Here is a 26,918-nt window from a genome sequence, read left to right on the forward strand (position 1 = left end):
ATGGCTGCTTCAAGCTACCAAATGATGTCACTAAATGCAGCGTTTAGGAGAGAAGCACAGTAGTCTATTATTACACAATATTTCTACCATACAGATAGAATAGGTATAAATACCCCAATAGTATCCATAATAACAAATGTAAGAAAATAATTAGGAAGTGGTTTTTAGTTTACTGATTTTATTTTTAATATAACATTTAATTCTAAGTCTGTATAATCTTTAATAATTATTGTATTTAGCAACAGGCTCAAAAAGTTGCTATCAGCTCTGATAGACCAGTACTAGTCACCAATCCCAGCCCATTCAGCCATACCCTTCTTAAAAGGCTGACAGTCAGGCCTTACCTTCCAGGCAGGGAAGATTAGAAGAAACTTTTCTAAGGCATCTGACCAACTAGTCCAAGAAGAAAAATATAAAAGACAAACAAATTTCAGAACTAAGTTTGACCAGTCAGATCATCCTACAGTGAAGCTACACTGGTAATTCCTACATGCATAGTCAGAGCTTCCTATCAGATTTTTAGGATTCCACTCTTAAATTATTAGCAAACAGCCAAGAAGTGTTTAATATCTCTAGTATGAGATGGAAACAAACAAAGCAAATTGGAAGATAGACCAGGGTCAGCTTCATAGGCCTATGACCTCAGCAGTCACACAGCGCCCTGCTCCATGTTATAGCTTTATTGCTCAGCTGCTGCAATTTTGGAATTCTTTAATAAATGTTGAAAAAGGAGCTCCATATTTTTACTCTGTACTCAGCGCTGCAAATTATGTAGCTAGTCCTGATAGCGACTATGCAGGCAGAAGAAAACTCTGGGGAAAAAGACACCATTAATATTTTTAGAAACATGAGAAAATATTACAAATACAAAGCAAACAGAGTATGTATAAAAAAAAAGCTAAGAGAGGGCGGAGTCAAGATGGCGGCGTGAGCAGAGCAGCAGAAATCTCCTCCCAAAACCACATATATCTATGAAAATATAACAAAGACAACTCTTCCTAAAATAGAGACCAGAGGACACAGGACAACATCCAGACCACATCCACACCTGCGAGAACCCAGCGCCTTGCGACGGGGGTAAGATACAAGCACTGGCCCGGCGGGACCCAAGCCCCCCTCCCCCCAGCTCCCGGCAGGAGGAGAGGAGTCAGCAGGGAGGGAGAAGGAGCCCAGGACTGCTGAACACCGAGTCCCACGATTCTGGACCAGAGTGCAGACACAGTGCATGTATGGGGTCCTGGATACTAGGGAAACAGGGTGGCAGGACTGGTGAGCGGGTGCCTGAAGCCGACGCCAGAGAACAAAGAAATGGGAGCGGCCATTGTTTTTGTTTTTGTTTTTTGGCGAGTGCTTTTTGCAGGTCTTAAAGGGACAGGGACCCCAATACTAGGGAAACAGGGAAGCAAGACCAGTGAGTGGGTGCCTGAGACTGGCACCTGAGGACAAAGAAAATCGTGCTATTTTCTTTTTAAATTATTTATTTAATTTTGTTGTTGTTGTTGTTGCTGTTGTTGTTTTGGATTGGAGAGTGCTTTTTGGAAGTCTTAAAGGGGCACGGCAGGACACTTAGTTCAGAGGCAGGGAATCTCGGGTTCTCTGGACACTCTAACCCCCTGGGCAGCAGGGAGCACAGAGGCCCCTTACGGAGATAAATAGCCTCCTGGACGTTCCCCCTCCAACAGGGCTCCACCATTTTGGAGCAGCAGCTGGAGCCAGGCCACACCCAAAGCAACAGTGGAGATAAACTCCATAGCAGCCGGGCAGGAAGCAGAAGCCCTGTCTGCGCATAGCTGTCCAGCACAAGCCACTAGAGGTCGCTATTCTCCCAGGAGAGAAAGGCCACAAACCAACAAGAAGGAAAGCTCTTCCAGCTGTCACTCGTACCAGCTCTGGAAACTATCTCCATCACCATGGAAAGGCAAAACTACAGGCAGACAAAGATCACAGACTCAACACCTGACAAGGAGACAGACCTAACCAGTCTTCCTGAAAAAGAATTCAAAATAAAACTCATAAACACGCTGACAGAGATGAAGAGAAATATGCAAGAGCTAAGGGATGAAGTCCGGAGGGAGATCACAGATGCCAGGAAGGAGATTAAAGAAGTGAAACAAAACTGGGAAGGATTTATAAGCAGAATGGATAAGATGCAAGAGGCCATTGAAGGAATAGAAACCAGAGAACAGGAACGTATAGAAGCTAACATAGAGAGAGATAAAAGGATCTCCAGGAACGAAACAATACTAAGAGAACTATGTGACCAATCAAAAGGAACAATATCCGTATTATAAGGGTACCAAAAGAACAAGAGAGAGGAAAAGGGATAGAAAGTGTCTTTGAAGAAATAATTGCTGAAAACTTCCCCAAACTGGGGGAGGAAATAATCGAACAGACCACGGAAATACACAGAACCCCCAAAAGAAAGGATCCAAGGAGGACAACACCAAGACACATAATAATTAAAATGGCAAAGATCAAGGACAAGGAAAGAGTTTTAAAGGCAGTTAGAGAGAAAAAGGTCACCTATAAAGGAAAAGCCATCAGGCTAACATCAGACTTCTCAACAGAAACCCTACAGGCCAGAAAAGAATGGCATGATGTATTTAATACAATGAAACAGAAGGGCCTTGAACCAAGGATACTGTATCCAGCATGACTATCATTTAAATATGATGGCGGGATTAAACAATTCCCAGACAAGCAAAAGTTTAGGGATTTTGCTTCCCACAAACCACTTCTACAGGGCATCTTACAGGGACTGCTGTAGACGGGAGCACTCCTAGAAAGAGCATGGAACAAAACACACAACATACGAAGAATGAAGGAGGAGGAATAAGAAGGGAGAGAAGAAAAGAATCTCTAGACAGTGTATATAACAGCTCAATAAGCGACCTAAGTTAGGCAGTAAGATACTAAAGAGGCTAACCCTGAACCTTTGGTAACCACGAATTTAAAGCCTGCAATGGCAATAAGTACATATCTCTCAAAAGTCACCCTAAATGTAAATGGACTGAATGCACCAATCAAAAGACACAGAGTAAAAGAATGGATAAAAAAGCAAGACCCATCTATACGCTGCTTACAAGAAACTCACCTCAAACCCAAAGACATGCACAGACTAAAAGTCAAGGGATGGAAAAACATATTTCAGGCAAACAACAGCAACAAGAAAGCAGGGGTTGCAGTACTACTATCAGACAAAATAGACTTTAAAATAAAGAAAGTAACAAGAGATAAAGAAGGACACTACATAATGTAAAGGGCTCAGTCCAACAAGAGGATATAAGCACTCTAAATATATATGCACCCAACACAGGAGCACCAGCATATGTGAAACAAATACTAACAGAACTAAAGAGGGAAATAGACTGCAATGGATTCATTTTAGGAGACTTCAACACACCACTCACCCCAAAGGATAGATCCACCGGGCAGAAAATAAGTGAGGACACACAGGCACTGAACAACACACTAGAACAGATAGACCTAATAGACATCTATAGAACTCTACATCCAAAAGTAACAGGATATACATTCTTCTCAAGTACACATGGAACATTCTCCAGAATAGACCACATACTAGCTCACAAAAAGAGCCTCAGTAAATTCCAAAATATTGAAATCCTACCAACCAACTTTTCAGACCAAAGGTATAAAACTAGAAATAAATTCAACAAAGAAAACAAAAAAGCTCACAAACACATGGAGGCTTAACAACATGCTTCTAAATAATCAGTGGATCAATGAACAAATCAAAATAGAGATCAAGGAATATATAGAAACAAATGACAACAACAACACTAAGCCCCAACTTCTGTGGGACACAGCAAAAGCAGTCTTAAGAGGAAAGTATATAGCGATCCAGGCACACTTGAAGAAGGAAGAACAATCCCAAATGAATACTCTAACATCACAATTATCGAAACTGGAAAAAGAAGTACAAATGAGGCCTAAAGTCAGCAGAAGGAGGGACATAATAAAGATCAGAGAAGAAATAAACAAAATTGAGAACAATAAAACAATAGCAAAAATCAACGAAACCAAGAGCTGATTCTTTGAGAAAATAAACAAAATAGATAAGCCTCTAGCCAAACTTATTAAAGGAAAAAGAGAATCAACACAAATCAACAGAATCAGACATGAGAATGGAAAAATCACGACAGACTCCACATAAATACAAAGAATTATTAAAGACTACTATGAAAACCTATATGCCAACAAGCTGGGAAACCTAGAAGAAATGGACAACTTCCTAGAAAAATACAACCTCCCAAGACTGACCAAAGAAGAAACACAAAAGTTAAACAAACCAATTACGAGCAAAAAAATTGAAATGGTAATCAAAAAACTACCCAAGAACAAAATCCTGGGGCTGGACGGATTTACATCGAAATTTTATCAGACACACAGAGAAGACAAAACACCCATTGTCCTTAAAGTGTTCCAAAAAATAGAAGAGGAGGGAATACTCCCAAACTCATTCTATGAAGCCAACATCACCCTAATACCAAAACCAGGCAAAGACCCCACCAAAAACGAAAATTAGAGACCAATATCCCTGATGAATGTAGATGCAAAAATACTCAAAGAATATTAGTAAACAGAATTCAACAGCATATCAAAAGGATTATACACCATGACCAACGGGGATTCATCCCAGGGATGCAAGGATGGTACAACATTCGAAAATCCATCAACATCATCCACCACATCAACAGAAAGAAGGACAAAAACCACATGATCATCTCCATAGATGCTGAAAAAGCATTTCACAAAATTCAACATCCATTAATGATTAAAACTCTCAGCAAAATGGGAATAGAGGGCAAGTACCTCAACATAATAAAGGCCATATATGATAAACCCACAGCCAGCATTATACTGATCAGCGAGAACCTGAAAGCATTTCCACTGAGATCGGGAACTAGACAGGGATGCCCACTCTCCCCACTGTTATTTAACATAGTACTAGAGGTCCTAGCCACGGCAATCAGACAAAACAAAGAAATACAAAGAATCCAGATTGGTAAGGAAGAAGTTAAACTGTCACTATTTGCAGATGACATGATATTGTACATAAAAAACCCTAAAGACTCTACTCCAAAACTACTAGAACTGATATCAGAATACAGCAAAGTTGCAGGATACAAAATTAACACACAGAAATCTGTAGCTTTCCTATACACTAACAATGAACCAATAGAAAGAGAAATCAGGAAAACAATTCCGTTCACAATTGCATCAAAAAGAATAAAATACTTAGGAATAAACCTAACCAAAGAAGTGAAAGAACTATACCCTGAAAATTACAAGTCACTCTTAAGCAAAATTAAAGGGGACACTAACAAATGGAAACTCATCCCATGCTCATGGCTAGGAAGAATTAATATCATCAAAATGGCCATCCTGCCCAAAGCAATATACAGATTTGATGTAATCCCTATCAAATTACCAGCAACATTCTTCAATGAACTGGAACAAATAATTCAAAAATTCATATGGAAACACCAAAGACCCCGAATAGCCAAAGCAATCCTGAGAAAGAAAAATAAAGTAGGGGGATCTCACTCCCCAACTTCAAGCTCTACTACAAAGCCACAGTAATCAAGACAATTTGGTACTGGCACAAGAACAGAGCCACAGACCAGTGGAACAGATTAGAGACTCCAGACATGAACCCAAACATATATGGTCAATTAATATTTGATAAAGGAGCCATGGACATACAATGGCAAAATGACAGTCTCTTCAACAGATGGTGCTGGCAAAACTGGACAGCTACATGTAAGAGAATGAAACTGGACCATTGTCTAACCCCATACACAAAAGTAAATTCAAAATGGATCAAAGACCTGAATGTAAGTCATGAAACCATAAAACTCTTAGAAAAAAACATAGGCAAAAACCTTTTAGACATAAACATGAGTGACCTCTTCTTGAACATATCTCCCCGGGCAAGGAAAACAACAGCAAAAATGAACAGCAAAAATGAACAAGCTGAAAAGCTTCTGTACAGCAAAAGACACCAGCAATAGAACAAAAAGGAACCCTACAGTATGGGAGAATATATTTGAAAATGACAGATCCGAGAAAGGCTTGATGTCCAAAATATATAAAGAGCTCACACGCCTCAACAAAAAAAAAACCAAATAATCCAATTACAAAATGGGCAGAGGAACTGAACAGACAGTTCTCCAAAAGAGAAATACAGATGGCCAACAGACACATGAAAAGATGCTCCACATAACTAATTATCAGAGAAATGCAAATTAAAACTACAATGAGATATCACCTCACACCAGTAAGGATAGCTGCCATCCAAAAGACAAACAACAACAAATGTTGGCGAGGCTGTGGAGAAAGGGGAACCCTCCTACACTGCTGGTGGGAATGTAAATTAGTTCAACCATTGTGGAAAGCAGTTTGGAGGTTCATCAAAATGCTCAAAACAGACCTACCATTTGACCCAGGAATTCCACTCCTAGGAATTTACCCTAAGAACACAGCAATCAAATTTGAGAAAGACAGATGCACCCCTATGTTTATCGCAGCACTATTTACAATAGCCAAGAATTGGAAGCAACCTAAATGTCCATCGGTAGATGAATGGATAAAGAAGATGTGGTACATATACACAATGGAATACTACTCAGCCATAAGAAGAGGGCAAATCCTACCATTTGCAGCAACATGGATGGAGCTGGAGGGTATTATGCTCAGTGAAATAAGCCAAGCAAAGAAAGAGAAATACCAAATGATTTCACTCATCTGTGGAGTATAAGAACAAAGGAAAAACTGAAGGAACAAAACAGCAGCAGAATTACAGAACCCAAAAATGGACTAACAGGTACCAAAGGGAAAGGGACTGGGGAGGATGGGTGGGTAGAGAGGGATAAGGGGGGGAAAGAAGAAAGGGGGTATTAAGATTAGCATGCATGGGGGGTAGGGAGAAGGGGAAGGTCTGTACAACACAGAGAAGACAAGTAGTGATTCTACAACATTTTGCTATGTTGATGGACAGTGACTATAAAGTGGTTTATAGGGGGGACCTGGTATAGGGGAGAACCTAGTAAACATAATATTCTTCATGTAAGTGTAGATTAAAGATAACAAAAAAAAAAAAAAAGAAAGAAAAGGGGGAGTACTCCTTGATAGGATAAAACTAACTGTAAATCAACGATTAATGCATGCTTTAAATATCCTTAATTTTGATCACTTAAAGGTTGTCAGATGATCTGCTATGGAGGTACACTTTTCTGATAATATTCCTTTCTCTTAAATAAAAAACAAAAAACAAAAGCAGTTCCTGTGTGGTGACCTCCAATGAGTTCTACACAATGGTATAAAGGGCATATCAAAGTGAGGGCAAAGGGTCTGTTTGTGTTTATACAGAGGATCAAAGCCTAATTGGGCTACCCAGAAAATGAACTAAGATACAATATGAAGAAGAACTTCCAACATCAGCACTCTCTGGAAGAGTCATACCAGAAGATGATCATCAAAAAACCTCAACATAGATCCAGGCGATGCTGCAGTTGTAGCTGCATCCATCCCACCAGTTCCTGGACTTGCCATTGGAATGAAGAAGGTGATATCTAAGCTGGCCTGTGCTTTCAGTAAAGCAACAAATTTGACTGGATCTATACTGTTGGAACTCAACCAAGAATTAGGAGAAGTGCACGTTGTAGTGCTCCAAAATCTTACGACTACAGACTATCTACTGTTAAAAGAACATTTGGGATGTGAACAGTCCCCAAGAATGGGTTGTTTTAATTTGTCTGATTTCTCTCAGACTGTTCAAGTACAGTTGGACAATATCCATCATATCATAGACAAATTTTCACAAATGCCTAGGGTGCCTAACTGGTTTTCTTGGCTTCACTGGAGATGGCTGGTACTTATAGATCTGTTTTGGTTATGTAACTGTATTCCTATTACGTTAATGTGTGTATGCAATTTAATTAGTAGTTTAAAACCTATACATGCTTAAGTTACTCTACAAGAAGATATGTCAAAGAAATAATCAATCCTCCCATGTTTTCTTCTGTCTGCTACCTCTATAGCTTTTCTTCTTCCTTCCTAATTACAACCCTTAAATAGAATTCATGCCTCATATTAAATTTATTGAGTATCATAATTCCTCCAAGTGGTAACGATACCTCAAGACAAATGCTGGGCATAGAAGCCACAGGGCATAAATCTGAAAAGAAGTAAAAAGCTAACCTTTTCAAACAATATGGCTTCTCTCTCACTTACCAACTTTATATCTCCCTCTATGGTCCCAGAAGATGACTGGTTAGCCAGAGACGGGTAAGATTCCTCAAGGGAGGAACAACCTAATAAGACAGGCACAGTCGCAGGGGGGCCATCAGGTGAGAAATTGGAGATCAACAGTGGTGAGGCTTAGAACCTCACCCCCCCTGTTTTGAGAGAAATCTTCTGCATCCATGGATGTTTTAATGTCCTTGTCTAGCTTGGATTAACACATAGTCTACAGGCACACACCTGATATCTACAATTGCTCTCTTACAACACTAAATTATGTTTTCTACCTTTATCTTGCATCTACCTACCACTTTAGCATTTTATTAAAAACAAAAATAATAATAATAATAAAGGGAGAAATGTGGGATCCACATATAAATCAAGTATAAAAATTAAATGAATATTCATATTTGACCTGATTGCTTATAGTTCATAATGCGTGATCAAAACAAAAAGTTTCTGTGATGTCTGCCCTTGTACTGTTCACTATGTAAGAACTTATTCACTATGTAAGAATTTGTTCACCATGTAAGAACTTGTTCGTTATGCTTCAGAAGATTGGAGACTGACGAGAATTAGGCTTGAGATGGATTAATGATTGTGCATTGAGCATTGACTCCCCTATACAGAATTTTATTGTTGTTAACAACTATTTGATCAATAAATATGAGAGATGCCCTCTTAAAAAAAAAAAAAGCTAAGAAGTGAGAGAGAGCACAAGCATGCTTTCCTGGTAATTAAAAATTTAATAACTGAAATGGAAAACTCAATAGAATAGCATATAAGAACACTGAAAGATAAGTCCTAAGGGGGTAAAAAAAGGAAAAAGGAGGGAAGAAAGGCATTAAAGTTCCCAGACTGAAAAGGCTGATCAAGTACTCAGCATAAGAACTGCAACCAAATTCACAGTAAGGCACATTACTGTACAATTTCAATCACTGAGAAACAAAGAAAAGAACTGATCACATAAACAATCAGAAACCTAATTGCTTTTGGGTTTCAAGAGCAATGCCATAGCATGAGAGAAACAGAAAACAATGAAACTGTAAAATTTAAATTTGAAAGAAAAATTTTCAAGCTAGAATTCTATACCCAGCCAAACAAGGGTAAGGACAGAATAAGATGTTTTCAGCCATTCAATACTCAAAGTTTAACTGCCATGAGCCTTTCTCAAGCAGCTACTGAAGGATACATTCTGTCAAAATAAGAGCAAAAAATAAGAAACAAGGAAGATATGAGCTCTAGAAAATAAGAAATCCAAGACAAAGAAGCAAAGAGTATCACCAAGATGCTCATGAAGGGAAATCCCAAGATAAGCAGCTGTACATAAAAATAGTGGGCAACCAGTCGATACGGGAGCACATTTTCAGGAATATGAGAGGCTAACAGAAACCCTAAGTGTCAGAACTTCCTAAAAGGAAATTTGGATAAGTTGCAATTTGAACTTGATTAGTGAGATGTTAATATAAAAGTAATTAACAAGGAAAAATATAAATTTCAGGGAAAACTAAAAGTTGTATAGAAAATCAAGTGTTCACAGATTACTAACTGGCTTAACTGTGAAGAGCACGTTTAGTCTTACCTTTGTAACTTAGTTAACACTGAATACTAGTCTAAGCAAAGTATGCACATCTATATTGGAATGGGAGAACAAAATGGTACTGGGAATGTGGAAGAAGAACTAACTCCTCATCTGCCATAATGGGAAATCAATAGATAATTCCTGAAGCTGAGAAATCAAAAATCAGAATACAAGAATGCTGTTAAGAATGATAGTGTTCAAAACCTGCTATCCCCAGATATGGCAACTTGGCAATATTTTAACCTGAAGAAATCTGAAAAATGGCAGGTGTAGGAAAGAGTCTCACACCTTTCCTTCACCTCTGAAGCAGGTCCTAAGAACCATCACATGAGAAGTGCACTCCCTATACCCAGAGAAAAGGAGCATCCTAATTTCTGAAGATGGAGGGACACAGAGAGAAAGCCACTAAGTGGCCTTGCTAAATTCCCCCTAGTTTATTGCCCTTAGCGCATACTCTTTTGTCCTATCACGTTTTTCCATTACTTTCCATTCTTCATTAAATCCAGTATAAAAATGCACAGAGTTAAACCTTTCCTCAGGCATTCATTTCCTTATGGAGTCTCCCATGTCACATAATATTTGTTTTAAATAAATCTGTATGCTCTTCTCATAATCTTTCTTTTGTCAGTCCAATTTACAGGGCCCCAGCTGAAAAACCTAGGAGAGTCGTAGGAAAAAAATTTTTTCCTCTTTTACAAGAATACAGAGGTGAATGCAAAAACAATTAGCTTAAGAAATTAAAGCATTTGCCTCTAGGGAAGAAGTGGAAAGAGAAATGTTGTTTTCAAAGCAAGTTTTACAGAGCTATTGAATCTTTAAACTATGCACATTTGACACCTTGATAAAATATACAAAACATGAGAGAAATATGCAGAAAAGGTTCTGAATGTTTTTGTTCATTACTTCTTTTTCAGATTACAAGTTTTCTCAAGAAATTTTTCTCCTTTCACTTGTATTCCCAATCTTTTTAAATAAAAATTATTAGTTATTTAATAAAAATTTAATAATCATCTTATCTCTACCTGATATTCAAAATCATCTTAACTCCAACTATTATTTAGGGATGTTCCTACATCATGTGATACCCAATATGGCTCCCCTTAGGCAAAGGTGGTAGTGGAGTTACCTCAGCAGTTAACACCAAATTGACTCTCTATCCTTACCCTGGGTTTCCCTCTGCAAGCTTACACAGTCTTTCAGAACACTTTAAGGAGATCTGCCATTTAGCCCTGTGAGAAATTCAAATAATAAACACAATAAACTCTAGAATGTGCCTTTAAGGGGTCAAAAGTTCAATTTCTTTCATACCTTTATTAATCCTGACACTAAATTAAAAATAAAAGCTTTCTGGTACATGAAAACTGCAATATGCAATATATTAACATAAATGAACAGCATTTGTTTTTATCCTATCTTTATAAATCTGTCAGGTTGACTCTTAAGTCATTATTAGAGTTTACAAAACACAGTTCAGGTAAGTAAATACTGTCCCATCTCTGTTCACCTCCAGACTGGATGATGACGGTGGTGATGGTCATCAAAGGATGCTTTAAAAGGAATCTACTTAGCACAGAGAACTGAGCCAATCTGCAAACATATATAGTCTGGCCAAGGCAGCTACACGTGTTTTCACTTAATCCCTTTAGAGTGATTTGATTTGTTTGGATTTGGTATAGAATCATTTTTGGATTTAAGGAAAACTGAACAAGGTTTTACAGCATGTTATGCTGGCAGGCAGGCATCCATGAAAAAACTCCTAATCTAAAAAAGATCCCTTTTGCACTTAAAATAGAGGTGGGATAGACATACCTGAAGACATGGCCTACATTTCTCATCTTCATTCCATCTACCCCTGGCAAAAATTATCTTGTCTTCATTTTTAATTAGTAAGCCCTAGCATGGTAATGTGGCCTGCAGCATTATGGGCACCCCTCACACACACACTTCTAACTCCTGTCATATCCGCTCTCCCACCACCACCATAAAATACTACTTAAACTTTTCTCAGACTGGCAACAAAAATAGCTGCTACCCAGAGTTTCTTCTTTTCTCAAAGCCAAATTAAATTATGCCATGTACAGAGAACATACTTCCAGATTAGCGCCTGTGAAGCAACTTGATTTTACGACACTCAAAACTTCTTGTTCACACAAAAGTGCTTTAGGGAAACTAATCTCTCCCAGCTTCTAGACAGCTGCACTTGGGTAAGTTCATCTTGTTCTTTGTCACCTCCATCTCACCCTCCCCAAAAAGGCAGCTTGAGTTTTCTGTTTTGTTTTGTTCTTGAAACAACTTTCTTTTTCCATCCTGAGTTTCCCAAACTATTTCAGGGTTCTGACAATTTCACCAGTGGCTAAATCTCCTCCAGGGAATAGCTGCCTCATTATCACTATTAAAAACAGTCACTCCTAATACTGACTTGATAAGGATCTGGAAACTCTTTGTAACTTTGGGAATGCAAATCCCACCCTACCCAATCTAAAGATAAATGCATTACAAATGGAATAACAGACTCACCACAGGATATACCCCAGCAGTCTTTGTGTTCCAATTAAGTTATTGAGTTTTGTGTGTATTCCTAATTCTTACTAATAGGAAGAATTTGTTACTATTTCCTTCCTCCTAACTGATGAATACATAAATTAGTAAGAGCCAGACAAGCAAAAAAGAAAAAAGGCAAACAATACAAAATACACACTCACACAAAAACTCAGCAGCAAATGCCCTCATGTTTTTAAGGTCATACAGCCTTCCAACTGACTGTTTCAGAAGTATTTTGTGCAGTACACGTGTTGTGGAGGTAACTTTTGTTCTTGGCAAGGTAGTCCTCCTGGCTAAATCAAGAGCAGATAACCTCACCTAAGAGGTCTTTTCCTATACCCCTCAAACTTCAAATTAATGAAGTCACAGAGACTCCTAATTTGCTGTGGCTTGAAGGAAATGGTCAATTTCAGTTAGTAATTAGTGAAAACAAGTATCTAACACTTTTCTCACTTAAATTCATGAACCCCTGAAGCTTTTAAAGCATAATCATTCTAGAGCATTTAAAGAGACGGTTAACAGATCACTTAGTTCAACCTCCTCATTTTAAAAATAAGGTATCTATATGGAGGAATTAATGATATTACTTGCCTGAAGTATCTTGATTCCAAATCACTGTTTTTGTCTGAAAACCTGAACCTCGCAACAGTTAGCACTTATTTCAAGCTCTGACCTCAGTAAAATGAAAATAATAACTCAAAAATCAAATTTAAAAATCCATATTCAAGTACTACAGCAGTACCTTTAAGGTAAGGCTATTACCAATGAATTCTATAAGAAATCAAAGGTGAGTTATTCTTGTTCCTTAATTTACTTAAATATCATCAAATTCTGATTTAATACATTAAATATTTTATGCTATCCAGTGGATCTCCCAAACTGACAGCTAGAATTAAGCACCTTTGAGTGGAAAAGATGCTTAAAACAGAAAGTATTGTCCTTGGAGTAAGACCATTAAAATCTATGTGCCCCTAATTCTAGGCAAAATGCTTCTTTCCCCTAATCCTCCATTTCTGAATCAGTAAAGTAGCAATAAATGTTAACAAGCATATAAGACTGTCACGAAGTTCACTGTCAGTCTCTTTCTCTTGAAGGAGCTGATGAGGAATATATGATTCAAATATAACCTCAATAAAGCAATAAGGAAGCTTTTCTGATTTCTGCAAATGGATATTTAGTTTCTTCTCCTACTCAACAGTTACTTAAAATAGAATGAAATATGGCATAAATAGTAACCTTCCATATGGTCAGTATACAACCCGCAACAGTCACTCAAACAGCCAGCAGTTTTTCCATAGAAACTCCTTGTTTAAGAAGAAATTACATGGTATATGAAGAGCTCATGTGCCTCAACAACCAAAAAGCAAATAAATCAATTAAAAAATGGGCAGAGGATCTGAACAGACACTTCTCCAAAGAAGAAATTCAGATGGCCAACAGGCACATGAAAAGATGCTCCACATCGCTAATTATCAGAGAAATGCAAATTAAATCCACAATGAGATATCACCTCACACCAGTAAGGATGGCCAACATCCAAAAGACAAGTAACAACAAACGTTGGCAAGGATGTGGACAAAGGGGAACCCTCCTACACTGCTGGTGGAAATTTAAATTATTTCAACCATTGTGGAAAGCAGTATGGAGGTTCCTCAAAATACTAAAAATAGAAACAACATTTGACCCAGGAATTCCACTCCTAGGAATTTACCCGAAGAAAACACGATCACAGATTCAAAAAGACATATGCACCCCTATGTTTATTACAGCACTCTTTACAATAGCCAAGTATGGAAACAACCTAAATGTCCATCAGTGGATGAATGGATAAAGAAGATGTGGTACATATACACAATGGAATATTAGTCAGCCACAAGAAGAAAACAAATCCTACCATTTGCAATAACATGGATGGAGCTAGAGGACATTATGCTCAGTGAAATAAGCCAGGCGGAGAAAGACAAGTACCAAATGATTTCACTCATTTGTGGAGTATAGCAACAAACAAAAGTGAAGGAACAAACAGCAGCAGACTCACAGAACCTAAGAATGGTCTAACAGTTACCAAAGGGAAAGGGACTCGGGAGGGAGGGTGGGAAAGGAGGGATAAGGGGATTATGATTAGCATACATAATACAGTGAGGGCTTGGGGAAGGAAGTATGGCAGAGAGAAGACAAGTAGTGACTCTATAGCATCTTACTATGCTGATGGAGAGTGACTGTAATGGGGTATGTGGTGGGGACTTGATAATAGGGGGAATGTAGTAACCACAATGTTGCTCATGTGAAATCTGAGCATAAGATTGTATATCAATGATACCTTAATAAAAAAAAAGAAATTACATGGTAAAGATAACATTTCTGTACACTGAAAAAGTAAAGGAAGTAAAACCAAAGGCCATTCCCAAATTTCTAAACCAGACAGAAGTAAACATTTGTAGGTCAAGAGCTGCACCGCACAAAACAATTTATTAAAAGTGCATAAGCATTTAAACATGCAAGTGAAAAAAAAATACCAATAGAGGCAAGTCCACTCAACTTCTTCTATACATTTTGTTTTGTCTGCCTCCATGAAAAGAATTCAGAGTGGTCGGCTGTAGACATGTCAAAGTTGTAGTGACAAATATGCAAACATTTCAGTTGTCTAGGAATGATATACAGAAAATACAGTAGGTAGCCCAGCTAACACAAAAGGTTGTAGTACAAAAATTTGTTAAATACCAGGGGTGGAAAAAAGAATGTTTCTCTATCATGCCCTCCTGTTGTACCCTTTTATTTGCAGTCATAATTGCAAGCTGTTTTAAAGACAATGGCAATGTTACTGAGGGTAACTTCATGCTGTGCCAAAGCACATATACACAGCAATTCAGAACAATCAGTCTTACTTTCATGACAGCAAAGGTTGAGGCCAAATGAAATGGGTGGATACCATATTAAATGATCTTGGAATTAGCTAATAGGACATAGGAAAAAATGATCCTAAGGCAGATGCTCGCTGGAGACTAGTTTGACATCATATAATTTTTTAAAGGATGCTGTGTAGAAACTAAGTGAAAACCTTTACATATAGGCACTGCAACTCTATAAAGAAATAACACACATTTCACAAACATTTAAGTGGAAATGAAGGCAAAACCATAATGGGTAATGTCTGGTTTGCTGTGGGTATTCTACTGCTCCTCTTCCTCAGGGAACAAAAGTATTTGCCCATATGGTTTTCCTGACTCCATTTTTCTAATCACAATAAAGTCCAAATATTAAGCAGTTGTTTTTTAAAGTTTGGTGATTGCATAACTCAGCTTCACGTTTACTTTCAAGCAACGTATAAACTAATTATTTTTAAATGACTGACTGAGAAAAGATGACTATGTAGAGCTGACCCTTGAACAACACAGGCTGTAACTTTTCAAGTCCACTTATACCCTGAATTTTTTCAATAAACATATTGGAAATTTGGAGACTTGTGAGAATTTGGAAAAACACTTCCTTTCTCTAGCTTACTTTACTGTAAGAATACAGTGTATAATACATATAACATACAAAATACGTCTTAACTGACCATTCATGTTATCGGTAAGGTGTCCTGATCAACAGTAGGTTATTAGCAGTTAAGTTTTTGTGGAGTCAAAGGTTATACACAGAGTTTTGACTGCACAGGGGGTCAGCACCTCTAACCCCCCAGTCATTCAAGGGTGAACTGTATTATATACATGCACACATATCTAAGGAGGCCTTCCTGCTGAAATGTACAATTTATTTGATAAAAACACTGAACTACTACTAGACCACAGAGGTTTAAAATGTGATGCTTTGTAACTGTGACATGTCAATATTTTATTCGATGTATTCAGTCTAAATTAATTGCATTATCACACTGTGTTTTGTCACACTGGCTTCAAGGCAAAAATCGGAAAAGGGATGCAAAAGAGCTTTAACAATGACATGACTTTACAATCACACCAATGGAGTTTTATACACAGACACAGTAATTAGTAGTAAAATGGAGGAAAAATGGGGGATAAAATTAAGGTCTTGGGAGAAATCCCACCACTGAATGATTCAGTGCATGTTTTTTACGGAACAATTTTAATAGCTTGCTTTTAAGTCTCATATTTTTTGCACTTTTAAAGCAATTAAGTAATTGCTAATGTGAGAAAAATCTATTGCTCAAACTAAACTGAAAGGGTTGTTGAGAGAGGAGTGTCTTCTCAGACAGGCTGTTTTTAAAAGAACTCCAAAGGGTTTAAGCTCTTTGGTAGTTCCTCAGTAGGTTCAGTATCTACTGCCCTCACGGGCTCTAAAAATAGGAGCCAATTACGACAATTTCTGCCCAAAAGCACACACACAAAAAATAGGTAAAACCCATATATTTAATAATAAATCTTTTGTAAAAAATTCTGAAAAAAACAACCAGTCTCACAGAGGTCCAAACCTATAAAGATAATTACAATAAAAACGGGTTGGCCACATAAATTATTTGCTATTTATATTAACTTTAGGCAAAATAGTTTATTATTATTATGTAAGACTAAGGCAATACTTCTAAACTTATTCTGAAAATTAGGTGAGAATGAGTCAAGTTTAGCACTTACCCAAAGCACTCCAAAAAGCAAAGCAGAGGGACACCCACACATCTCAAAATGCCATTCCCAAAAACACTGCCTAAAGCAAATTTTTGTATATTGGCTTCTATTTTCCTCTTCACCTCTAAAAAAAGGACTATGTAATCCTTTTATTTTAGGTGGGGGAGAGAGAGATGGCCATACATAATAAAAAAAAGATGTACACTGCTGCAAACCTTTTTGTCTAAATTATATATTATTAAAAATAATAAATCACTTTAAAACAAGAAAACATAAATGAGAAAATTTCAGCTGTTTTATGTATTTGGAACCAACTTAAAGGTCAAAAGAAAAACAGCTTATTGAACAGAACATAAAAGACTAAAAATCATTCATTTCAATCAATACTCTGAAGTTACAGGAACTCTGCTATTTTCTTGACATTTGTGGAAGCTGCAGTTTGGGGTATTTTGTTGCTTTTGTTTTGCAACTAGCTGACTGCTATGGGTCAAAGAAAAATCATATGAAATCATAAAACTATTCAAGTTAATTACTCAAAATTATTAAAGTAGTTGATATGGAGAGAATGAAAAACACAAGGATTCAGTGAAAAATTTACCCTTAGGTGCCTTAAGATTATTTCTAATTCGTATCCAAATGTATATATTCTGAAAGATATTTTCATGGATGAGAATGACAGTGATGGTGTTAATGAAATAGGTGCTGGTGTTTCAAGGACTCGAGATAATCTGCTTTTCCCAACATGAAAAGTACAGCATTCAATACTGGCAGATGTTTTAAAGCCTTTAATGATAGAATGAAGCTACCACAGTAAAAGCTAAAATCACAAGCGTAAACATAGACCTAGAGCCAATTTTATCAGAAGTTAGACATATACTAATTCATATTAAACAATTTCATCACTTTAGCAGCAGACATCTCACTATAACTAAGCAAAAAGTCCAAATACTATTTTTTCCCTTATGTATCCTTAACAAGGTATCAGATTTCCTGATTTATTTTCTGATGTAAAATCCTAAATTTGTATAACACATATATGATTTTATAAACACCCGTTACTGAGGGCTTCTTAAACCCACATTCTTAAAAAAATGTTAATGTTAAATTAGGTGGCATTTCCCTCCATAATTTAGCTTAATCATAAGAATTTTCCTCGATGACTCTGGTCAAAGTCTAGCAATGTACCTACACTGCTTAATGCACTAGTTTATGATACTTCTCACATTAAAATTACTTTATAACATCAACCCACTAAAAAACAAAAACAAAAAACTGACTCCTGGTCAGGTACAAAACCACTCATTATAAAAGTGTCAATTCTCTCTCCTCAAAAGAGTAAGGATGCAGTTTTACAGTGACAATGTCTACATTGTTTTTGAAAGTCACAGCAGTTGAATTAAATATATGTGAAAGCCCTCATTTCAGATGCTACCCCAACTCCAAATCTAGTATTACAGGAGAGGATAACTTAATATAGAGTAGGAAAACCCCACAAAATCCTCTTTAACCAATGGAAATACTCAGAAAAGAGGCTCTGTCAGCACTTACTGGGGTGTGGTATTAGATTCCTGTAAAGTGGCATAAAATTTTTGTTTATCACCAGAAAACATTGACCTTTAGAAACATGGGACTTGCTCCTTGGTTTACTCTTTAAGAATCTGCAGTGGAGAACAGAGTAATAAATAAAACTCTCCAAGTCTAAAAGTACATACATGAAAAATACTCAGCTTCAAATCCCAATTTTGTAAAACTAAACTGACGTGTTCTGAGAACTGAGGATGGCAATCAAAAAAGATACCCCTTATTTAAAGTCTCCTAAACCTAAACTGCAGTATTAATTCAACCACTGGCAACACTAACAAATCTCAGTTCCTAGCTTTAAAAAAAAAAGGAGGAAGTGTTTCAAGTTAGGCATTTTTATATGTTGTGATGACAGCTCCTTAAAGTCTGTCTTTCCAATCATTAATAATCATTACTGAACACTATTTCCCAAGACTTAAATGAGGCCCAAAGGACAAATTAATAAAACAAACACCAGCGCATCCCTGCTATGGTGCTGACATTCTAAAGGGGAGGACAGAAAAATTATTCAATAACATGTAAGAACTAAAACTACAAAACTCTTAGAAGAAACATAGACAGAAATCTCCATGACCTTGGGTTAGGCAATAGTTTCTTAGATATGACACCAAAAGTACAAGCAACAGAGAAAAAAATAGACTCCACCAAAATAAAAAACTTTCAACTACCAAAAAAGTGAAAAACACAACCTCCCAGGACAGGAGAAAATACTTGCAAATCATGTACTTAATATGGGATTTGTTTTTAAAATATGTAATGAATTCTTGGACCTCAATATGAAGACAAATAATCCAATTAAAAAATGGGGTAAGAATATGAATAATTTCTCCAAAGAAGATATACTAATGGCTAACTAAGCACATGAAAAGATGTTCAACATCATTAGTCATCAGGGAAATGTAGATCAAAACCAGAATGAAATAGCGCTTCACACACCCACTAGGATGGCTTGAAACAAAAAGAGATAATAAACACTGACTAGGATAAGGATAAATAGGAATCCCCATACTTTGGTGTAGGAAATATAAAATCTGCAGCAGCTTTGGAAACAGTTTGGCATTTCTTCAAAAGGTTAAATACAGTTACCATATGATCTAGCAATTCCACTCCTAGGTATGTACTCAAGAGAAATTAAAACATGTCCATACAAAAACCTGTACACAGATGTTCATAACAGTATTATTCATAATAGCCAAAAAGTGGAAATGACTTAATGTCCATTAATTGATGAATGAATAAACAAATTGTGTATATCCATATAATGGAATATTAGTCTGCCATTAAAAGGAATAAGGTATGGCCATGCTACAACATTGATAAACCTTGAAAACATGCTAAGTTAAAGTAACCGACACAAAAGACCACAAAATATATGATTCCATTTATATGAAATATCCGAAACAAGCAGATCTAAAGAGACAAAAAGTAGAGTTAGAGGTTGCCAGTGGCTGGGAAGGAGTGGGAAGAATGCAGAGTGACTACTGAGTATACATATTCTTTTTGGTATCTTCATGATACTAAGTGGTACTCTCAAGATTTGAATTAAATGTTCTAAGACTGATATTGGTGAGGTTGCCAAACTCTGTTAATAGCCCTGAACTATATATACTTTAAATGGTTAATTGGTGATATGTGATTATTTCAATAAAACTGTTATTAAAAATAATGTTTACAAAGCACTGTGAAGTTGTACAGGATATTAAGGGAATACATAAAAGGAACCTTCACCTAATGTGGGAAATCAGAGGAAGTTTAAATGAAGACCTGGATGTAAAAGCACTTTAAAGTATGAAAGTGCATGGTTTGTTTGAATAGCTGCAAGTAGCTAAGTGATTCAAGAATGGCTGGACTAGAGTGATGAGGTATGAGTTAGTAGTGACAGAGCTTACATTTATTGAACATTTACCTACGTGCCAGGCACTGCTCACTCCAAACACTTAAGTATACCATACTTAATCCTAATACCTCCTTCAGGTATAGATGGTTATTATACCCGTTTTATAGACAAGGAAATTGAGGCATAGTGAAGGAAAGCAATTTAGCCAGGTCACAGCAAATGGTGCTATTATGACGTGAACCAAAGCATTCTGGACCCAGAGTCCCACACTGTAACACTTGAACACCTACCCTTTCCTGGAAATTATCTATCCATTACAATGGACACAGTTTTATATATTCAATCCTATACAGTAATCAGATCCATTATACATTTACACACAAGTTTCTTTGGTTGAGCTCAAGATGACACACTTAACTTGGGTTTACAGATCATGTTTTATAATCTTTAAACTCTGGAATCACTCTCAGCAAAGCAGGTTGATGACTTATTAGCATCTCTGAGAACTGAGATTTCCTGAAAGGTATCTCCCATCTTACCCTTAACTGGTGGGGCATTTACTCATTATATTATTAAAATTATCACTTTGTGTGTGTGTGTGTGTGTGTGTGTGCGCACACGCACTTCCTGAAAGATATCTCCCATCTTACCCTTACTCATTATATTATTAAAATTATCACTGTGTGTGTATGCGTGTGTGTGCGCGCACACTTCCTGAAAGATATCTCCCATCTTACCCTTACTCATTATATTATTAAAATTATCACTGTGTGTGTGTGTGTGCATGCGCACTTCCTGAAAGATATCTCCCATCTTACCCTTACTCATTATATTATTAAAATTATCAGTGTGTGTGTGTGTGCGCGCGTGCGCACTTCCTGAAAGATATCTCCCATCTTACCCTTACTCATTATATTAAAATTATCACTGTGTGTATGCGTGTGTGTGTGCGCGCACACTTCCTGAAAGATATCTCCCATCTTACCCTTACTCATTATATTATTAAAATTATCACTGTGTGTGTGTGCACACTTCCTGAAAGATATCTCCCATCTTACCCTTACTCATTATATTATTAAAATTATCACTGTGTGTGTATGCGTGTGTGTGCGCGCGCACTTCCTGAAAGATATCTCCCATCTTACCCTTACTCATTATATTATTAAAATTATCACTGTGTGTGTATGCGTGTGTGTGCGCGCACACTTCCTGAAAGATATCTCCCATCTTACCCTTACTCATTATATTATTAAAATTATCACTGTGTGTGTGTGTGTGTGCGTGCGCACTTCCAGAAAGATATCTCCCATCTTACCCTTACTCATTATATTATTAAAATTATCACTGTGTGTGTGTGTGTGTGTGCGCACGCACTTCCTGAAAGATATCTCCCATCTTACCCTTACTCATTATATTATTAAAATTATCACTGTGTGTGTGTGTGTGTGTGCATGCGCACTTCCTGAAAGATATCTCCCATCTTACCCTTACTCATTATATTATTAAAATTATCACTGTGTGTGTGTGTGTGTGCGCACGCACTTCCTGAAAGATATCTCCCATCTTACCCTTACTCATTATATTATTAAAATTATCACTGTGTGTGTGTGTGTGTGTGCGCGCACGCACTTCCTGAAAGATATCTCCCATCTTACCCTTACTCATTATATTATTAAAATTATCACTGTGTGTGTGTGTGTGTGTGTGTGCGCACGCACTTCCTGAAAGATATCTCCCATCTTACCCTTACTCATTATATTATTAAAATTATCACTGTGTGTGTGTGTGTGTGCGCGCACGCACTTCCTGAACCAGTATAGCAGAATGTGCTTATAACTTGTTAGCATTTGTGTAAGAAAATGGATCAAGCTTACGTTCCCAACATGAACATCTGCATGGATGACAGTGCCTTTTACTGAACCTGGGGAAAGACTGTTTGGAGAAAAATTTTGAGTTCTGTTTTGGACAAGTTGAGCCAGAGACATCAAAATCAAAATAAGTGACAGTCAGTTGGGTCTAGGACCTGGTCCTCAGAAGAACTGGACCAAGGAGGTAAATTTGGAAGTTTGTGCCCACAGCATGGTCATTCAAGCCAGGATGACAGACTAAAAATCAATGCCTAAGCAGAAAGCAGAGACAAAAAAAAGATCTTCAAACATTGGTTTTCAAATTTCAGCAAGCATCACAATCACCTGGAGGGCTTTTTAAGATACAGAAGGCTGAGTCCTATCCCCAGTTTCTGACTTAGTAGGTCTGGGTGGGGCCTGAGCATTTTCATTTTCTAACAAGTTCTCAGGTGATGTTATTTCTGTTTTGGGACTCACATTTGGAGAATCAATGACCTAGAGCAAAGCCCTACAGAACTCTAACAGTTAAAGTAGAGGATAGGAACTTCCAAAAGTGACATGAGGGGCCAGAGTAAGGTACGAGAAACACTACTCCAATTAAATTATTTTTACAAAGGTCACCAGCAACCTCCCAACCGATAATCCAGTGGAAACTTAAAACTCATTAAATTCTACTTGTAACAAGTATTTACTGAGCACCTACCATATGCCAGGCACCTCTGCCCCTGAAACCTGACCCCATCCTCTCCCTTAGCTTCTGAAATGCACTCATTTCCTTGCTGCTGCTGCTTCTGCAGCTTTTTTGAGCACTTAGATCTCTGTTCTCTTGCTCCTCTACTTTCATCCACTTAAAGCATTTCATGGATTCTGGGTCTTCTCTTCATTATGCAAACTCTCCCAGGGCAAATGCACTTAAGCCTGTAACTCTGAACATCATCTAGCTGCCAATAAATTTTCCCACACCTCATCACTAGAACTTACTTTGCCGCCAGGCTTCAGATACTATTTCCAACTGCCAACCCAACTGGACATTTACAAACTATGTGTCTTTCTTTCCTTATTTTCTCTTCAAAAAGCACAACTATCTATTCCCAAGATAAGCCAGAAATCTATGAATCTTCCTACAGCAATTGTTCTCAATTGTAGCTATATATTAGAACTCCTGGTGACCTTAAAAAAGAAAGAGTAACACCTCACTAGTAAGTCGAATAATATGACGCCCTTAACACACATGCCTGTAAAGTGCTTAGCAAAAATGCTATGAGCACTCAAGGTAAGGGAGCTTTATAAACACTTCAAATCTTAGCTCTTCTGAGGTCTTTTCTGAAGTTTCTGATCAGAATCAACAGTTCTTTAAGCTATTTCATTTTTTTAAAAATGAAAACAAAATAACTCTTAAGTTCCTCTTAGGTAAACTTACAAAACTTAAGTTCACATTCATATTTCACATTTTCCAAATATCCTTCAGTATAGGTCCTCACAGTTGATTTATAAAGGGAACACCAAAAGCTGTTTAATAATAGATCACTAGAACCATGGATTTCTCGTTGGAATTTGACCCATGGATAAGAGACAACATAAACCAGTTAGTGAAGTGTATTGTTCACAGAGTCATTCACAAAGACACTGGTGAGCCAAAAATGAAAAAAAGAGACACCAATATATTCAAACAAGCTAATAGGAGAAGCCCAGTATACAATACAATGTTACTTAAAAGTGTCTGCAAATGAGACATTCAACTCTGTAGTGATATCAAAGCACGCTTGCACCTCTCTTCTTTGGTTGCTATTTTGTATTTTGTGTATTTTCAAAAGAGAATGATGAAGATTTAAAACAGCCACTATCTTTGGAAGTAAAACGCTTTGTTTGTGCCCCTTGCCCAATGATGTTAGCAAATATATTTTTTTTCAAGAGAAATATTTCTTTCTTTACTACTCACCCACATTGTTAGGTTTTCATAGGTCTGATCAATGTCTGTAACAAATTATTTGTTTTATAAACAAAGCGTTATACTTCCGAAGATAGCAGCTGTTTTAAATCTTCATCATTCTCTTTTGAAAATACTCAAAATACAAAATAGCACCAAAGAAGAGAGGTGCAAGCGTGCTCTGATATCACTACGGAGTTGAATGTCTCATTTCAGACAAATTAATCAGAGATGGGCACATGATGAGTCACTAAGTTCATTTAAGGCTGTAGAATTCTTCCATTTTCACCCAAGATGGTCAGTTTCTTAAAACTGTAACACAATAGGATAGCTCACAAATAGCATGGAATATGTAAAAAATGAAAGAATAAAAACTACCAAAAATGTAATTGTAATAAAAGTTATGGTTGTTTTTATTTGTTGTGTATTTGCTTAAGCTAAATGAATCAGTAGTATATCTGTGTTACAAATTAATCAGAATTACATTACAAATTAAAAAAAATAAAATGTGTATGCAGAAACCACTAGAATATATAAACACACTAAAAAACCAACCTTTTCAAAAAACTGCCTGCCTAGTAAGTAGAGAGGGACTTAGTAGTTGTTAGGTGACAAACTCAATGGCAATAAGCTTTATTTATATTTTCATACAGTTATAAGGGTGTCTGGAGAGGTTTGCACTGCCCTTTTTTTTAAAGAACTCTGGTGTATTAAGTATAACCATATTTCCAAATATGAGGAAAAAAGACATTGATCAGAGCTATGAAAACCTAACAATGTGCGTGAGGAATAAAGAAAGAAATTGAAAGGCTTTTTTCCAGTTTTATTTTTCTAGATTTGCGTTAGTTTATAAATGAACAAAATGCATATATAATCTAAAGGTTATCTATTTCCAATATGATACTTGAGTCCTTTTTATATCCCTTAAAGGTCACACAGTGTGAACCTCTCCAGTGGTACGGAAGTCATTCCACCAACAAGCACTGTTTAACTTGGATAGCATTGCCAAAGGACTAGTAGAATGCTTTTCAAACTTCAAAATCTAAATGCAAAAGAAGGAAGTTTATTTAATACCATTTAATAGTAATAGACCCTGGTACATTCATGGTGACAGGTTCACGGGGGTATATGAGGTTCATCTCAAACATTTCTCAGCAGATCACCAATTCTACTGGCACAACCAAGAATCTTTCTCAAGTTCACCTGGATTCCTGTAGGAAAAGGAGCCATGAGAGATGCAATAGCAACAAGGCAAAAACTTGCTGTTCAATTCACTTCAAAATATACTTACTATTATAAATGGGTCTCTAAACAAATTGCTAGAATTTAAGGAACTGAGAATCATTTCGGTTTTGTTGTTTTCCTCTGTCACATCCAAAGAGGGGATACTCTATTGTATCAGAACAACCCAGTACTTCTACTACAGTCAGTGGTTATAGAATGTCCTTGATTACTTCTTATACTCCATTCTGCTCCAAATGTCAACAGACCCCTCACTGTAGTTTAAAAAGAAAATACTTCTCACCCACTTGGACACAGAACGACAAGGGCCTTCCAGCAGCAAGTCTAGTGAGACTTCTCTTTACATCAGCCCCACATGATCCGTATGAATGACAGTCTTCAGGGGGAACTGAAATTGTCTCTCTTTACTACCTTTGTACCCAGATTCTCTCTCCTCCAAGGACACATTTCTTCTCAGGCAGTAACTTGCTCCTGGGAGGCATGGATGCCTACCCTCCACACTTAAAAAACACTTGTCTGAACCTGCTGAGTTCACAACACCCTTTGCGTTCTTTCACAGGTGTGATTATTTCTATTGGTGGGTGGAAGTGGACAGGACGATGAGGGAGAAGGACATTAAGAGGATTCACAACAACAACAAACATGTCTCCATGCTACAAAGTCCCAGGAACTTTACAACAATGGAAATAAATGACAGGATCCAAATTCTTCCCTTCCCAACAGCCCCACGCAGGCTAACACCTAAACCAGAGACTCCAGTCCTAGTTTAGCTCCACACTGCAGGGTGGGTGAGTTGTCCCAGCTATCAAATTCTAATTTGTGATATTTGGTAAAAGTTAATAAATCATGGCATCATGTCCTTAGTTTAGACAGAGTAATTTACACAAAAGACGCCGCCCCAAATAAAATTTTAAGCAGTATGTCACCTCAATTCCTATAAAGCCTGGACTCTGCTCTAGGAGTAGCCATTTCTTAGTTCCACAGCCTTGGGCGAGTCATTACTTCTGAGACTCATTTCAGAGTCCTAATGCGGATTAGATCACTCAGCACAATACCTGTAGGTACCATAATTATGCAGATTGGTCACTGTCTACTGAGTTCAAAGCAACCAAAATTAATACTCATTCTTGTATAACTTTTTCAACAGCTGGGGCAGTTCTCGTAATGCTGTTAACAAATGGTAGGCACTAAAATTTTACTGAAAGAATGGCCTATGCTTTAAAAAAGGGAGGAAGGAGGGGTCTGTACAAAGCCCTAGAAATTAATGCATATTAAAGTATTTTATCTGCATATTTTTTTCTAGGTTGTTCTATTATATCAGAACAACACAGGCCATGGTGGGTACCTACTACTCCAGTCAATGAATGCACAATGTCCTTGACTATTTCTTATATACAGTCTGCTCCAATATGCTCAACATATTTGTTTTCAGAGTTTACTCCACAATGGGAACATGAAACTACCTTTGATTAAATTAAGTAGCTTCAGGTGCAAACATTAGTCTCAAGATTTA

The 26,918-nt window shown here is 37.1% G+C and overlaps 1 protein-coding gene across 3 annotated transcripts in view; it reads right to left on the reverse strand.

Moving 5' to 3' along the window:
• Positions 1 to 26,918, reverse strand: part of FBXO34 (F-box protein 34) — a 152,263-nt gene that overhangs the window by 41,894 nt on the left and 83,451 nt on the right. The window lies entirely within an intron of this gene.

This window comes from Manis javanica, chromosome 8, assembly GCF_040802235.1.
Source record: "Manis javanica isolate MJ-LG chromosome 8, MJ_LKY, whole genome shotgun sequence".
Classification (NCBI taxonomy): domain Eukaryota; kingdom Metazoa; phylum Chordata; class Mammalia; order Pholidota; family Manidae; genus Manis; species Manis javanica.